At 36.2% G+C, this 18,478-nt stretch overlaps 1 protein-coding gene across 1 annotated transcript in view; it reads left to right on the top strand.

Moving 5' to 3' along the window:
• The window catches only part of GBE1 (1,4-alpha-glucan branching enzyme 1), a 271,911-nt gene that overhangs the window by 159,162 nt on the left and 94,271 nt on the right, over positions 1 to 18,478 (top strand). The gene's annotated exons all lie outside the window — the stretch shown is intronic.

Genomic DNA, 18,478 nt, shown 5'->3' with positions numbered 1-18,478 from the left:
GTTTTATTTAATTAACATAATAGCCTGTAATTGTACATTTAATATCTGTCAAATGTATTATTCGCATTTCTCTTTATTCTGATTTCAACATGGTCAAATTTAGCAGAAGACCATAAAACTACTATGTTCATTCAGAGTTTAAGTGGCAAAGTTATAGATTTTTTAAATATATATGTATGTACAGATCTATTTACAAGATAAATTTGAGTCATGTTAATATAGGTTTTGATAATGGTAAGGGTATATTTTCCATAGAATGAATATCACAGTTATAGTTCAGCCATAATGCTAAATATCGGCGTAAAATATAGATTATTTAAGCTGATTTTTGTATGGCCAGTGTGTCAACACCAATTTGTCAATATCAGCACTATTAATGACTTTATCACTTAGAAGATTTCTTTTGAAAAATAAGTGAGTTAAAAATTACTCTTTCTTTAAATAGGTTGCAAAATTATAATAATTGTTTACCTATCTTATTATTTTGCGAGAAAGAATCAGTGTTTGAAAAGTGTCTCATATATAAGTTCAGACATTTTCAAGGATGTATTAGGTCAAGTGTTTCTGGGTAGCAGTTTCTCAGGCCCAGAAAGTGCCTGATGAGGAGATTTACTCAAAGGTAAAAATCAATAATGGAACACAAATATCTCTAGCTCTAGTCATAACTTTTCCAGTAGGCATGTAAGTAATTTTACTTTCTCTAGGACTTATCCCGTAGTTATAAAGTGTAGCTTGGCATAAACTCATCCCTAAACTGTTCATACGAAGGAAAATCAGTGTAAGAGATGTCACCAATGAAATTTCTGAGCTATGGGAAAGAAGGGAGGTAATAATGTCCAAGCGAACCAAGTGAGAGAAACAGGTGCTGAGAATGTCAGAGGCAAAAGAAACTTCTCGTTGATATTCAAAGTTAGTGATTCTCTGTCATTTTGATGATTAAGTTTTTGTATCCACTTAACTCAGCTACAGGATGTCCAGATAGCTGGTAAACATAAATTTGGGATGTGTCTATGAGGGTGTCTCTGGAAGAGATTAACATTCAGTTCAGTAAACTGAGTAAAGAGGCCTGCCCACTGGTGTGGCCCAGGTATCATCCAACACTGTTAGCACCTGAGTAGACCAAAAAGGTGAAGAAAGGGCAAATTCTTTCTCTCTATGAGTTGGGACATCTCACTTTTCCTACCCTTGGACATTGAAATTCCCGGTTCTTGGGCCTTTGGACCCCAGAAGTCATAGCAGTAGCACCATGGTTCTCTGGCACTCAGCTTGGGACTGGGAGTTATACCATCATCTCCCCGTGAACTGAATTATGTCATTGGCTTTCCTGGTTCTCCAGCTGGCAGAAGGCTTTGTGGGACTTAACTGCCGCCCCAACTGCATGAGCCAGTTCCTATAATAAGTGTCCTCATCTGTGTCCACATACATTCTGTTGGTTCTGTTTCTCTAGAGCACCTAGACTAATACAGTCATGTTTAAAAATTAATATGATAAATAATCCTCAATGGTGTCACTGGAATTAATGGACTATGGAGTTGTAGGGATCTTCTGAAATGAACTAGTCCACCCTCTCTAGGAGTAGGGTTAACTTCTGTGCAGTACTTTTCATGGAATATACTTTTCTACAATCCTTTTGGAAAACAATTTCTCAGTACTTACATTTAAAAATGCTCTAGCATGCTCACTGAGTCTGCTCTCACTGTGCTTATGTAACGTAGTATTGGAAGAACTAACCAATGAAAAAAAGAAAGGGAAAGGAATGGAAGAGAAGATGGATTGGAATAGAAGAAATAAAATTATACCTATTTACAGATGATATGTAGAAAATCTCAAGGAATACAGACAAATAAAAATCCTCCAATATCTAAGAAGTTTAGCAATGTTGCAAGATCCAAGAAAAATACACAAAAATCAGTTGTTGCTATACACTAGCAATGAATCTATGATAATTAAAATTTATATGGTATCATTTTTAATTCCTCTCCCTTCTTTCCTACCCCCTTCCTTTGTCATTCCTTCTCTTTCTTCCTCCCTCCTATTTTCCATCTCTTTTTCTTATAAAAGAAATATTTAGGTACAAATCTATTAAAATATATACAGGACTATATACTGAAAACTATAAAACACCAGTGAAATGAAATAAAAAGATGGGAAATGGAATGCCTGTGTGGTCATAGGTTAGAAGAGTCAACATAACAAGGATGTCATTTCTTCTCAAATAAAAAAGTTTAAGATCATTCCTATCAAAATCTCATCAAGATTTTTTATCAATATAAAGAAGATAATTCTAAAATTATACAAAAAGGCAGATTATTCTAAAATTATATAAGAAGCTAAAAGGTTTTAGCTATTCTAAAGAAATCTTGTAAAAGAGGAATGAAATGGGAGGAATCAATCTTCCCAATTTTAAGACTTACCATATAGTTACAGTAACCAAGACTGTGTAGTTGCAGTGGAGGGATGGACAGAGATTCAAGGAACAGAATAGAGAATCCAGAAATTGACCTGTATGAAGATGCCCAAGTAATCTTTGACAAAATTACAAAAGCACCTCAATGGGGGGAAGGATAGACTTTTCAACAAATGATGCTGGAGCAATTGGACATCAGTGGGCAAAAAATTAGCCTCTACCTAAATTTTATACTTTATATAAAAGTTATTTCAAAATAGATCATGAACTAACATGTAAAATATAAAACTGGACAACATTTAGGGAAACAAAAAAAATGAGAGAAAAATCTTCAGAATGTAGAGGTAGTCAAAGAGGTCTTAAACTTGATACCACAAGCATAATCAATACAAGGAAAAATTAGCAAATTGTCAAAATTACAATACAAGATCTGGTTAAGATGATGAAAAGAAAAGCTACAGAGTGGCAGAAAGTGTTTGCAAACCATATGCCCACAGATATCTCAAATCTAGAATGTATAAAGATGTCTCAAAACTCCACAGTAAAACAAACAAAAAAACCCCACAAAACAAACAAAAGATGGAAAATAGAGGACATGAACGGTGTGTGTGTGTGTGTGTGTGTGTGTGTGTGTGTGTGTGTGTGTGTATACACACACAGAGATGAGAAAGCATTCGGTGTCATTAGCCACTAAAAACTATAATGAGATATTACCACATACCTATCCAAATGCCTAAGATGAAAAATAGTGATGACACCGGTGCTGGTGAGCATGCGGGGAGATGTTTAATCTTGGGGGAAATGTAACATCTTACAATCACTCTGTGAAACAGTGTGGTAGTTGTAAAAGTAAATATGCATCTACCATACAACCCAATAATTGCACTTTGGTATATTTATACCAAAGAAATTAATTTTTTTTTCCTCACACAAAAACATCTTCATCAGTGTTTATAGCAGCTTTTTCATAATGCCCATTACCCACAAACAACCCAAGTCTGCTTCAGTGGATGATTGGTTAAACAAATTGTTGTACCTCCATACCATGGAATAAATTTAGCAATAAAAAGGAACTCTGAATGGTATATACACCAATTTGGATTAATTTCCAGAGGATTAGGCTAAGTGGAGAGGAAACTGTCCCAAAGGGCACATACATGGTATTTGGTCCCATATATGTCACTCTTGTAGTGACAAAATAAAGAAATGGAGGATGAATTAGTGTTGCCAGGGGTCAAGGATAGTGATGGGAAGGCAGAAGGAAAATGTTGGGACCATAAAAGGGCCTCAGAGGGCTACTTCTAGCAATGTAATTGTTCTGTATCTTGATTATATCAATGCCAATACCTTGGCTGTGATACTGTATGTTATCTTTCCAAATGTTACCATTTAGGGAAACCATGTAAAGCCCATACATGATCTCTCTTTATTATTTCTTATAACTGTATGATAATCTATATCTCAAAAGCAAGAGTTTAATTAAAAAAAAAAAAAATTTAAAAGCCGGGATGCCTGGGTGGCTCAGTTGGTTGGACGACTGCCTTTGGCTCAGGTCATGATCGCGGAGTCCCAGGATCGAGTTCCATATCGGGCTCCCAGCTCCATGGGGAGTCTGCTTCTCCCTCTGACCTTCTCGCTCATGCTCTCTCTCACTGTCTCTCTCTCTCAAATAAATAAAAATAAAATCTTTAAAAAAAATAAAAATAAAAAATTTAAAAGCCTTACATGTTAACTGTCTGGAATTTAAATAGAATTTGAAAAAAAAAATTAAAAGCCTCTTTGCAAATGAACAAAGTGGCTGGGAGAAAAATATAGGAAAATGTTAATAGTTATTTAACTGTTACCTCTCATAGGGACTTGTTAGTAGTCTTTATTTTTAAAAAACATATTAACATAGGTAATAACTTTTCAAATAGATTTTTTAAATAATTTTTTTAAAGATTTTATTCATTTTTTTGACAGAGATCACAAGCAGCAGAGAGGCAGGAAGAGAGAGAGGAGGAAGCAGGCTCCCCACTGAGCGGAGAGCCCGATGTGGGGCTCGATCCCAGGACCCTGGGATCAGGACCTGAGCTGAAGGCAGAGGCTTAACCCACTGAGCCACCCAGGTGCCCCCAAATAGATTTTTATATAAAAAGCAATTTGTGGGAATGCCGAGGTGGCTCAGTCAGTTAAGATGCTGCCTTTGGCTCAGGTCCTGATCCCAGGGTCCTGGGATCGAGCCCCACATCAGGCTCTCTGCTCGGCGGGGAGGGAGCCTGCTTCCTCCTCTCTCTCATGATGATCTCTCTCTCTCATGGGATCTCTCATGATCCCAGGGTCCTAGGATCAAGTCCCTCATCTGGCTCCTTGCTCAGCAAGGAGCCTGCTTCTCTCTCTGCCTCTGCCTGCCACTCTGTCTGCTTGTGCAGGCTCTCTCTTTTTCTCTCTGATAAATAAATAAATAAAACTTCTTTTTTTTTTTTTTAAGCAACTTGTGATTAAACTTAGTGAAATCAGGACATCTGGTGTGCATGCAGTCTTAGAACACCAATGCCATTTAAAATCATTAGGATTCAAAGCTGATAGTCAAATTTTAAGTTCAGATCCCCTCCCCCAGATGAGAATGAGCTATAGAGGAAACACAGAACTCATAAGAGAAAGATGTAAAAAATTAATGATCTAATAATAGTAGATGAAGTATATGCCTTAAAAAGTTATTGGGATCCTTGTGTTCAATAAGCAAGTTAACCTTTGTTCTGCTCCAAAGAATTTTTGAATCCAAATAAGTGATTCTAAGGATTTTTAAAATAGCATAGAAATAACACTATAATAGTTACATGGTTTAAAGGATAGATGATCTCAGTAAAGTAAATTTCTTATGAACCATTCTTACCTATCAAGGGCTATTACTCCTGTATAACTGGAAAGTTGTGTTCACTAACTAGTGTCCCTTTGTTCCCACCACTGCTGGGTTAGTACTGACTAAAGCGTCTTAGTAAGATTAGTAAAGTGTTTGCTTTTACTAGGCATAACGCAGATCATTGCTCTTTCCTCAGTACATTAATCTTCTTGAGATTTTTCTCACATTCTTCACTGCATCCTGGTTTTGACAAGTCACACTTGTCACCTTGATTATTTTGGGGGTATGCCCCAACTCCCCATCAAAAAAAAAAGGAGGAGGATTTATAAGCTACATCTTAGTTACATTTATTTCTGTGGCTAGCTAATGTTATTCATTATATACTTGTATTTTTTTTACTCTGAGAGGCTCTCTTTCTCAGTCTGGGATCTGTCTCATTATAGACAATCCTCATAGCTGATCATTCATAGACATAAGATTTTAAAGAGTCCTCTGTATCATAGTTTTAATCTATAGTCCTTTGTTCAGTAGCCCTGATTCTGCTTGCTCTTACATGTCTTCAATAGTGTAAAACTTATCTCATGAGGTAGCCCAGTCCATATTTGGACAGGTCTGTCAATTTGAAAATGTTTTGTTTTATTGGGTTAAAAATCTGTCTACCCGTTTGTAACCCATGGAAGTTCACGGAACAGATCCATTCACTTTTCTATATAGTGTGTTTTTGAACATTATACTTTAAGGTTCCTTCTATTTCCAACGCATGGATTTCTGTCTCCCTACCCCTAGTTGTTTTTCCTGTTGCATTACAGGGTTTTGAATTCTTATTTATTTAGCAAATGTACATTTGTATATGTCCCTCTTAAATGTTAAATTCTGAACTAATTGTCATATACCAGATGAGTTCTGACTATATCATATTATATTTTAGTCAGAATGTCTTAGCCATTATCCAGTATAGGAATGCATTATATCTTGTTGTTTATGACTTACTTTATACTTCAAAACTGTAATTGTGTCAAAATGTTAATTGTGTATTAAGAATTGGTACTGTTCTGTCTTCTAGATTTCTAAATAATTTGTAAGCAAGGTAATGGGAAAAAGCACTCTTTAGTGACAGTTTTTTTTAACCTCATTTAACCTCCATGGAGAATATTGTAAAGGTTACTTTAAAAAAAAAAAAAAACACTTCAATGTATATCTAGTCAAAATATTAAAATCAGTCATTTTATTTGAATTTAATTCCATAAGGTCACTAGATGAAATCTCTTCCTTTACTTAGTGAATGAATGGAATATGTTAAAAGAGGAAAAGCAGACCACGTTTATGTTTTCAAAAGGCTAAATTGGAAACTTGTCTGTACTCACAGTCCAGTTCTTCAGAATTATAAAACTGAACTTGAAAGCATCCTGGTCACCTCTGACCCACTGGGGAACACAGCGGTCACCACTGGAGAGGAAAGTGGTACTTTTATTTTCAAGGGGAGCCACCTGCAATCACAGGTGTTATCAACAACACTTGGAGTTTCAGAGACCGATTATATTTTTTGCTTCAGCCAGCCATTGTGATAATAGCCTTTCAGAGGTGGCTGGGCTACTTTCAAACTTCTGTCGCTTAAAAGCCACATTAGGAAATTATATTATGCCTCTAATTTATCAAAATTGCTTTTTCTTTCTTGTTTTAATAAGATCATAAACCTTCAAAGAAGCCTTTCCTTATGAAGTGTTATGAATTAGGAGGAACAAATGTAGGCCTTTTATCTTATAAACACAACAAATATTTTACTCATAAAAATGTATTTGTCTTCAACTAGATATTCCTCTATTTCATCTTTAAAAGAAACACACTTTTCATAAAATAAACCATTGCTAAAGACTAACAAGTATCTATAAAACAAAGTGTCTTTCAAATTATTCTTTGATTAATTTGCTGTATCAAACAAAGGTCAAAGAATTGTATCCTCGAATGGTGACGGGAAGATGTGGAAAGGAAACATCTTGTTCAGACTTGCCTTGGCTGGCTTAACAGTGCTGTTGCTCTAGTGATAGAGAAGGCGTATTTTGAACCAATGGGGTACACATGTAACATGGGACATCATAATAGTTGAAAAAAAATCAGAAAATTATTGTAAGAATTTACAATTCAGAGCAATACTAATTTCTGTATGAGGCCATATTTTCATGACATTTCCTTTTGCCTACATGCCTTTTTTATCCTCTGCTTACATTTATATTGTTATTAATTTTTACATCCTCTTTTTTTTTTCCCCCGTTTGCCTCATTTGTCCCTCATGCAACTGGTTGTGAATGAATTTGAATCACATTTTTATGCCAGTGACAAGTCGGAGTGCCAAATTGGAGCTATTTGAGACTCTGTTGTGAGAAATTTTTATGTTTACAATTTCTGACATCTGTATTAAACTACTGTCATATTATAATTATTTCTAAAGTATGTTTGACCATTAACAACCAGCAGTATCAACAATGAAATACATGGCGATGGTAATTAGTAAGTTAGAAGAAAGCATAAGTGAGCAAGAGGGCTCTAGAAAGGCAAGTTGTGATGACTAGTGAAGTGGCACATTGTGGTAAACTCCATGAACTCCCTGTAATAGACCTAAAATGTTATTAATTTCGCCAGTAATGAATAACATGCAAAAGGACAAGAGAAAGCAAAACATAAAAATGAAACAAAAAACCTAGGAAGCAAAATAACAAAATAATTTGAGAGACAGGCAAACCTGTGGGTTGTAATCATTAAATATATTTTGCTGTGTCTGAGAATAAAGTCCGACATTATGGCTTTTTGTCTTTGAGCATTGTTTTGGAAGGAGGATAGTCGGATAGATGTGGACTAGTGTCCCAGTTTTCCACCTGTCTGCCCAGGTGATTTTGGAAAAACCACTTAACATCTCTTCTTTTAGTTTCCTCATCTATAATTAGGGTATAACAATTGCTACTATAAATACAATGAGAAAATTAAATATAATTATTTTTAGAATATTTTATTTATTTTTTTGATAGATAGCGAGAGAGGGAACACAAGCAGGGGGAGTGAGAGGGAGAAGCAGGCCTCCCACAGAGCAGGAAGCTGATGCAGGGCTTTATTCCAGGATCCCGGGATCATGACCTGAGCTTAACGACTGAGCCACCCAGGCACCCCAAAATTAAATATAATTAAATGGGTAAAGCATTTGCTTCATTGTAGATCTTTAGGAAACTTAGGGTAGTTTTCTGTGCTTTCTTTGTTTCCCCAGTAAATAAGCTGCCGGCAGCCAACAGGGAAAGGAAATCATCCTCAGGAGTTAACAAAGTATATCATGACTGCCAGTTATCTCATATTGCTTATTGTTTGGGGATCATTGACTATTGCAGTGGGAACTGTTCACAGTGACAGTTCTATATGTCAATGAAAAAGCAAATATCAGAAACCTATTCAATGACTTTCAGTGCATGATGTTGAAAAAAAAGTATTGAAAATGTAGTTTGGGACAGCTCTTCTAAACGGGAAAAAGATGTTATAGCCTAAATAAAGAGCTTTCCTAAATGCCTGATTTAATCAGAGAGTAACATTCAGAATTTATATTTCTTAATAAAATTTCTCTCAAGAATAATATTCAGGGGAGGAAGCACGGTAGATACAGTTTGCCTGCACTTATTTTACTTCCATATTATGCAAAAGTAATATTATGTGGCATAGCTCATCACCAGTGATTACAGAGGAGAAAACCATAGGGCACAGGTTGTAGATTCCCTCTTGGTGCAAATAAATGGTTTGGTATGGGAACATTCACCACTGATCCAGAAAACCATTGGTAGTTATAATGACATGCTGATATTCAACAAGGATCCAATTGAGCGATTTTTAGCAACAAGAATTAATTTTGGTAAAAGTAGCAGATTTAGTTCTAAGGAACTTGAGGGGCCAATACAAAACTAATAAATGAACAGCATTAGGGATGCCTGGCAGTTTCAGTTGGTTAAGCAATGGACTCTTGATTTTGGCTCAGGTCATGATCTCACAGTCATGGCCGTCAGACCCCACCTTGGGCCCCACACTCAGCACAGGGTCTGCTTGTCCCTCTCCCTCTGCTTCTCCCACTGCTCTCTCTCTCTCTCATTCTCGCTCTCATTCTCTCTCAAATAAATAGATAAAAAAATCTTTTAAAAAATTGAACAGCATTATAACATACCTTGCTTAAGACAGTTTCTTCTATGGGATCCCCATTTATCTGTCCTCTCTGTGCTGTCCTAAAATAAACTAAAAATGATAACAGATACAAAATTAATAGTAAGAAAGGATTCAAATTCTATCAAAAAAGTTAATGAATTAAAACAAAGATGCAATTTTGAGTAATTTAATTACAGAGTTAAAACATAGTATGAATTGCATGATTTTCCTGAGGCCTAGACACTTTTTTTTCCTTCTTTCCTATGGATGGTTCTTCAAAGCTAAGTAAGTAAGCGGGAGGGACCACATGGTGCAATGTACACAATGGGCTGTGAGTTCTGATGCCTCTGTCTGGGCTTCCTCACCTCTCTCATTTATTCCTTCATTTCATATGTATTTACGCTATGGCTCCTAAGTGCTAGGTGCTCTGCTAGCCTCAAGGATATAGCAGTTTTAACAGGACACCTCTACTTCAGGAGCACCAATTTATTACGTTAAAAATGAATGATAAATTAATTTTTAAAACCACACAGTGTTGCATAATTGCTATGTAGAAAAGGAACAACAACAACAACGGCAACAAAAAACTCAATAAACCAGAAAAAATGATCATAGTATCACATAAGTAGTAAGCAGAACATAAAGGAGAATGAGGATGCTGTGGTTGGTAGAGTGGCCTGGTGTCCAAAGAAGGCCTCTCCAGTGTCCTATTTACTTATTTATTTATTTTTAAAAGATTTTATTTATTTATTTGATAGAGATTGCAAGTAGGCAGAGAGGCAGGCAGAGAGAAAGGAGGAAGCACGCTCCCTGCTGAGCAGAGAGCCCGATGCGGTGCCTGATCCCAGGGTCCTGGCATCATGACTGAAGGCAGAGGCTTTAACCCACTGAGCCACCCAGGCGCCCCTCCATTGTCCTATTCAGTGAAACCTACTTGACATTTGAGCTGGGGTCCAGCACAGGGGCAGAGAATTCCAGGCAAAGATGTGAAGTCCCTATGATGTAGATGAGCTTGATTGTGCTTGAGGAACAGAAAGAAGGCTGCTGGAGCCGGGGCTTAGTTGGGGGAAAAAAGTCATGGTATTAGACCATTGCCAGATCATACTGGACCTTGTAACCAGCTCTACAGACTGGATTTTATTCCGGATGAGATGGGACTTAAATTCATTAGGGCAGTGTCGCTCTGGAGGGGCAGGATCTTGGCCCAACTGTGTGTCATTATTCTCTACCTAGCATCACACTGCAGAGGTGCAAAGGGCCTGGGCATTAATAAAAGTAATTCTAATACCATAACTGTCACTATGTATATCATATAGTATAATATTTCATATATATTTCCAAGTGGGTGGTTTTAGTAGTTCATCATGTGCCATTATATAGGAAAAGGAATCTTAAAACATACCATGAAACTTTAAAATAATTTTGGGACTTTTTTTTTAGATTATTTATTTATTTATTTGACAGACACAGAATACAAGTAAGCAGAGAGGCAGGCAGAGAAAGAGGAGGAAGCAGGCTCCCGGCTGAGCAGAGAGCCCGATGTGGGGCTCGATCCCAGGATCTGGGATCATGACCTGAGCCGAAGGCAGGGACTTTAACCCACTGAGGCACCCAGGTGCCCCAATTTTGGGACTTTTTTTAAAAAAGCTCATTTGTCCTACCCACTTAAGCCCCCATGGCTAAAAATATATGTTTACAAAAAATATAAAATTAAAAAAAAAAAACAACTCATTTGTAAGCACAGGCTAAATCCTCAGACCTTTCACCAGATACCCTGATAGTCTGAGGAGCAAAGTTTTTATTTCCCAGGGACTGCATCCATTTCAAGTACGAAGTTTATTCTACTCTGTTGTTTCATCTTTTACAAACATGTCACTTTGCCTTTTACTCTAGAATATATTTGTATTTATTTTACTCTTAAGATAGCCATAGTAGTCCAGCTGCTTTGGTTCTGCAGTGAAAGAGACCTGAGTTTAAATTATTACTTCATCACCAGTCAGCTGTGTGGATATGGGTAAGTTACATACTGACACTGGTAAAATGTGACTTTTAATTACAGAAGGAAGCAGATTATGGTCTGTGGGCCTAATCTGTCCAAATCTGTTGCCTGTTTTTGTATGTAAAGTTTTGGTGAAATGCAGGCACACCTATTCCTTTACATATTGCCTATGACCCCTCTCATCCAGCAGAGCTGAGTTATAACAGACTGAGACCATACATAGCTGACAAGACCTAAAATGTTTATATCTGGCCCTTAAAAAAAATTACTAACCCCAGTTATACTGCATACCTCAGAATACTGTGGGAATTCCACGTGGGAACACTTCAGAAAAAGCATTTAGTGTAAGGCCCAGCATTTAGTAAGTATTCAATATATATTTGTAGAGACACCTGGGTGGTTCGGTCATTAAGCTTCCGCCTTCAGCTCAGGCCATGATCCCGGGATCCCAGGATCAAGCCCCACATCGGGCTTCCTGCTCAGTGGAGAGCCTGCTTCTTTGCCTCACTTTCCCTTGCTGTTCGGCTTGCTTATACTCTCTCTTTCTCTGTGTCAAATAAATTAATTAAATCTAAAAAGATTTAAAAATATATATATAATTATGAGAATTTTTAAAAATTCATTTTGTTTACTTACAAATTAATCAGGTCAAATTGACCCTTAAGAAGATGGATCTTTATATACATCTTTGGGGATACCAAGCATCCAAGTTTGAGAAGTCTGTTTTTAAGCTGTAGTATTTTGGCAACACTTGCCCATTTCTGCATTAATAGCAGTCCTGGATGTTGGAAGTGTAATTTTGCCCACTAATCTGTCCTTGGTATGGATATTATAAATTATATATAGGTAAAAGTCCTTGGCTATATTACAGCAATATGGGTAGATTGTTAAATTAATCATTGCAGAATCCTTTGAAAATCTAGGCAGCAATGTGCAAATGCAAAATTTATAACGGGACCAAACAAAAAGAAACTGATGATTCCTTAAGGATACTGATGTTTTTGTGGTTTCTTCCTTTTGTTCTTGTCACCAGAGATTTATATAACATTTGGGGAAATTTTCAATATTTAATCATAAGTATTCTTATTCCAGTGTAGGCTCTACATACAGGCCAATCCGAACTTACTCTAGCTGGAGGCTGGACATACTTTTGTTTTGTTTTGTTTTGTTTTAATGGGGTATAAAATGCCCATGTGTATTAAAATTTCTAATAAATGTATGCATTGATAAGGAAGTATGATTAGTGAAGAATTTAATAACTTTACTCTTCACAGTGGTAAACATCTTGTAAAAGTTCCCTAAACAAGGATTGTAAACTGTGGGGGACAAAGAAAGAGGATAATCCTTTATTTGGGGGTTCCAACTAAATAATTCCTTTTTTTTAAAAAAAGATTTTATTTATTTATTTGACACAGAGAGAGAGACAGATCACAAGTAGGCAGAGAGAGAGAGAGATGGGGAAGCAGGCTCCCTGCTGAGTGGAGAGCCGGATGCAGGGCTCGATCCCTGGACCCTGAGAACATGACCTGAGCCAAAGGCAGAGGCTTAACCCACTGAGCCACCCAGGTGCCCCCCAACTAAATAATTCTTAGTTTGTTTTCTTTGTGAAAACATCTTGTTAAAAGCCTGCAGCATACTAATTACAGAACGTCTTTTGTAGTTGTCCAAAGTATCATAATCATTGTTTAAGTTGCATTTATTCCTGTGAAGTAGAGTTTATTGTTTTTTCTTTCCATTTCCTATTTTCCATTGACTCTGAAAATGGGATTTCTTAAGTAAATGTATTAGTTTAATTTGGTTTTTGTTGTTGTTGTTGTTTTAGTGCTTTAGAGTTAATGTTGGATTTTTAAAAATAAATGTTAATTATTTGAGGTTTTTTAGATTTCCTTGTACATTATTAATTCAGTTGAGGTCAATTTGTTTAAGATTAATTTTTTAAAAAATATAGCCCATGGTTCCTACCACATAGACATTTATGGTTAAGTTGGGAAGACGAGGTTTATTATTTGCATGAACCAGTTTATCTCCTATTATCTTTTATGCAGCACTGATGTAAGGAATTGTCAGATTCTGTGAAGCGTTTGCCAGGATTTGAATAATGAGTAGCATTTGGATAGGAGAGAAATAGCAAATGATTCTTATATCTGATTCTTTAGGGGGTGTAGGCTGGGTAGTTTTAGTTTTGTTTTTGAATGTAATTTTTTATTTTTCCAGGTCATCCAGAATTGTGTTATTGTCTAAAGCACAGTATTTGATGTGATTAACCTTTAGGTCTGGAATGTGTTAGTGTATAGTGAAGTGATTCAAATAATGTGGCCTATATCCTAAAACTCAGAAATTTTTTAGTCTTAAATTAACATTTTACTTTAACAAAAAGTTTATGAAATTTGGAGAACAAATAATGGAGTATTCTGTTTTAAAAATAATCACATTAAGATTCAGAGAGATTATGTGTTTATACTCATTTTTGCCAAATTGGCTTGAATACAGTTTTCTTGACTCCTAATTTACTGCTGTTTCTTTGTGAATACAAATGTTTCATTAATTTTCATTAAGTGGAGTAAGGCATAATTTTCTCATAAAATGCATCAAACCAGGGTACCTAATATCTGTAAATTTTCAAATTCATGTATAAATATGTATATTTATATATACTTAATGAATTTCAAGCAATAGCTCATTTAGTGTGAGGGGCTTTCACTTTCATTTCTTCAATAAGGATTTAAAGGGAAAAGAGGCCAACAAGAGAGAATGATTAAAGAAGGAAAAGGAAAGGAAAGAGAAGAAGAGATCATATGGAAAGCTAGTTCAGGGATGAAGGAGCCACAAAGAGGAAAGGAGGGAAAGAATGGTTACTCAAGATTGACAGGAAGATCAGAGTCTGTGTTGAAAGAGACAAGAATTGATACAGGAGTCAAGAACAGAGTGAGAGGGGCGCCTAGGTGGTGCAGAGGGTTAAGCCTCTGCCTTCGGCTCAGGTCATGATCTCAGGGTCCTGGGATTGAGCCCTGAATCGGGCTCTCTGCTCAGCGGGGAGCCTGCTTCCTCTCTCTCTCTCTCTCTCTGCCTGCCTCTCTGCCTGCTTGTGATCTCTCTCTGTCAAATAAATAAATAAAATCTTAAAAAAAAAAAAAGAACAGAGTGAGAGATTCAAATCAAAACCACATTGAGATACCACCTTACACCAGTTAGAATGGCCAAAATTACAAGACTGTAAACAATGTGTGTTGGAGAGGATGTAGAGAAGAGGGAACCCTCTTACACTGTTGGTGGGAAAGCAAGTTGGTGCAGCCACTTTGGAAAACAGTGTGGAGATTCCTTAAGAAATTAAAAATAGAGCTTCCCTATGACCCTGCAATTGCACTACTAGGTATTTACCCCAAAGATACAGATGTAGTGAAAAGAAGGACCATCTGTACCCCAATGTTCATAGTAGCAATGGCCACAATAGCCAAACTGTGGAAAGAGCCAAGATGCCCTTCTGTGGACGAATGGATAAAGAAGATATGGTCTATATATACAATGGAGTATTATGCCTCCATCAGAAAGGATGAATACCCAACTTTTGTATCAACATGGACGGGGCTGGAAGAGATTATGCTGGGTGAAATAAGTCAAGCAGAGAGAGTCAAGTATCAAATGGTTTCACTTACTTGTGGAGCATAACAAATAACATGGAGGACATGGGGAGATGGAGAGAATTGAGTTGGGGGAAATTGGAGGGGGAGACAAACCATGAGAGTCTGTGGACTCTGAGGACTAAGTGAGGGTTTTGGAGAGGAGTGGGGTGGAGGGTTGGGTGAGCCTGATGGTGGGTATTAAGGAGGGCACGTATTGCATGGAGCACTGGGTGTGGTGCATAAACAGTGAATGCTGGAACACTGAAAAGAAATCAAACAAAATAAAATAAAATGGGGGAAAGAAAAGAAAAAAAAAAACAACAGAGTGAGATTTGATAGGTAAAGAGGCTATGACATGTAGTGGGGATTTCCCTGGGATGTATATTGCTAGAAAGAATGCTATTCCAAAGGTATTCTCTTTAGAGGAAAAAATTCTAGAAAAAAAAATGACTAAAACAGGGAAGAATAATTGATCTTTATGTGGGGAGGACAGTCAAAAAGTGATCACATAAAAATATTCATCTTATTTTTCTTACCCTTGCCTGTTTATTTGATGGTTAATTTGATACCTTTCTACAAAATCTGATTGTGTTGACCATATATTAGAATCAGTTTTTAAAGGCGGCCCTATGTTAAATACTACACTAGAGAAATGACAGTAAGTAATAAAAACATATTCCTGCTATGTCTGTCAGTATGGATTGGGAGCTTTTCTGAAGTAAATTACTTCTTTTTACATTTGAATGTATGATATATTGTCTCATTTATCCTATAGAATCTTTAATATTATTAGTCACTATTATAATTAAATGTATTAGGGCGCCTGGGTGGCTCAGTGGGTTAAAGCCTCCTCTGCCTTCAGCTCATGTTATAATTCCAGGGGCCTGGGATTGAGCCCCACATCGTGCTCTCTGCTCGGCATGGAGCCTGCTTCCCTCCTTCTCTCTCTGCCTACTTATGATCTCTGTCTGTCTAGTTAATTAATTAATTAATTAAATCTTAAGAAAAAAATTAAATGTATTTATCATATTGTTTATAAAGTGTCTGTCTCTCCCATTAGACCCTGAAGTCCATGAAAATGGGTATTGTGTATTTCGTATTCATTACTGTATCCCCACCACTTAGCACTGTGCCTGGCACAAAGTAGGTACTCAAGAAATAAATGATGAATATATAAATAAATAAATACTACACTACTCCAGAAAAAAAAATCCTGAGTCAAAAAAATTAGGCTTGTTTTATTTTGGTATTACCCAAACATGCTTATCTTTGTGAAGATTTATTTTCAATATAAAAATACTAGAACACATTGTACTAGAACACAGTACTAGAGCACATTGTCTTATTCCAATGTATTTAGCCTATTATTTAAACAAATACACATTTAAAATCTGTTTATTATCTAATAGTTCTCCTTAGTCAATTTCATACTGTATATCAAACTGCTAATAACATGATTATCCCATTTTCTCATTTAATCCCCTTCAAGAGGATGCTGAAATTTTCTTCCATCTTATTGTAAAGAAAACTGAGTCCTGGAGAGGCTAAATACCTTGCTCAAGTTCATGCAATTAATTTGATTACATATAAGAGCAATGGATATGTGGGACTTACATAGTCTTTAAAAAAAATTGGTGTACCAAGGAAATTGCCAAAAACAAGAATTAATATATTCATGCCACATGTGGCAGTATAAAATTATACTTAAGAATTATGGTTTTCAGAAGATGGGATTGAGAGGAAGTCAAACCATAAGAGACTCTTAACCTCAGGAAACAAACTGGGTTTCTGGAGGATGGCATGGGAAGGGATAGGGTGGCTGGGTTATGGACACTCGTCATGGACATTGGTATGTGCTATGGTGAGTGCTGTGAATTGTGTAAGCCTGATGATTCACAGACCTGTATGCCTGGGGCAAATAATACATTATATATTAATAAAAGTAATTAAATACATATAAATAAAATAAATTTTTAAATTTTTAAAAAGAATTATGTTTTGGGGTGTGCCTGAGTGGCTCAGTCTGTTAAGCTTCTGCCTGCCTGCTTGGGTCATGATCCCGAGGTCCTGGAATGGAGCCCTGCTTTGGGCTTCCTGCTCAGTGGGGAGCCTGCTTCTCCCTCTGCCCCTGCCTGCCCCCGTTTGGTGGTGGTGGGGGAGCTCGTTTGTGCTCTCTCTCTCTCTCTCTCTCTCTCTCAAATAAATAAAATCTTCGAAAAAATAAGCTTTTAAAAGCTGATTTTGGTTTGGTATTTGTCAATGATAAATATCTATATATATTCAAATCACTGTGACTTGTTTTGATCTGGAGCGGTAATTAGGTTCATTCTATAAGAGCGGATTTTTAACCTTGTTTGAAAGACATGGATATGTGCGCTATCTAGATGCCTATGTCTATCTATATATATTTAAGTATAATTAGTTAATTTACAGCAATTTATTATGGAGAAAAACAATGTTTTGTTCAGATTAGGGGTCTAATAATTTCACAGAATACCTCACCTATACTTTCACCAGAGAGGGTGACCTAGTTTGGCTTTCTACTTTCTGTACCTTGGCCTACTCAACTTTTTGGGTCGTCTACTTTGAGAAAGATCTAAGTTCCCTCCAAACGTTAGTAAGATATTTTATAAGCATTAATGCTTTGAAAATTTACTTTTGATAACAGTTTTTGTGAGGAAACAGAGAAATAAGAACCAATTTAAAAACAAATGATGTATTAATTTCTTAAATACCCAGGGTAACCATTATCAGAGTGGGTTATTATTTGATTTATATTTGTCTCTTTTATATCAGGCTGAATGCTTTCATTTTTGTTCTCACTGATGGTTCCTCTGGTCTCTTACTATTCCCTTAACATGCAAACACACACACACACACGCACACGCACACACACGCCCTTTCAAGTGTGCCTTTTCCTGTCTTACTTGAGCAGACAACCAAGCTTGTTAAGAAATCAATCAAATTAGAGAAAAAAGAGACTTGAAAATTTCTCAAGTATTTTTTTTAAGCAAAAGTATAATTGGAAGGATTTAGCATATAAAGGTACAATATGCTATCTTTTTGTACTTATTTCCCAGAGAATCCCTGATTGGACTTACAGATACTACAAATAGAGGTAATTTTTATGCAATATTTAATAAGCTAAATACAGTTTAGGCCTTCAGGGAAAGAAAATGTTTTATTGTAATAATGAATGTAGATAACCAGGGCTCAGTGGATATAATGTGATTAGACAGCATATTAATTTATCTAAAATAAAGTTTTGTGGGTTAAAATCCAGAAAATAATGTGATATTGCAAAGAAAACTTCAAAATCATATTCCAGAATAACCATCTATGTTCTGAAATTTATATTATTACATATTTTTAGTAGTCAAATTAACAGTCTGTCTCACTAACATTTTGTGCTACTTGTTACCTAATTTTATTTGAAATTAATA

This window comes from Mustela nivalis, assembly GCF_964662115.1.
Source record: "Mustela nivalis genome assembly, chromosome: 1".
Taxonomy (NCBI): Eukaryota; Metazoa; Chordata; class Mammalia; order Carnivora; family Mustelidae; genus Mustela; species Mustela nivalis.
This window is presented reverse-complemented; position numbering and strand designations above follow the sequence as displayed.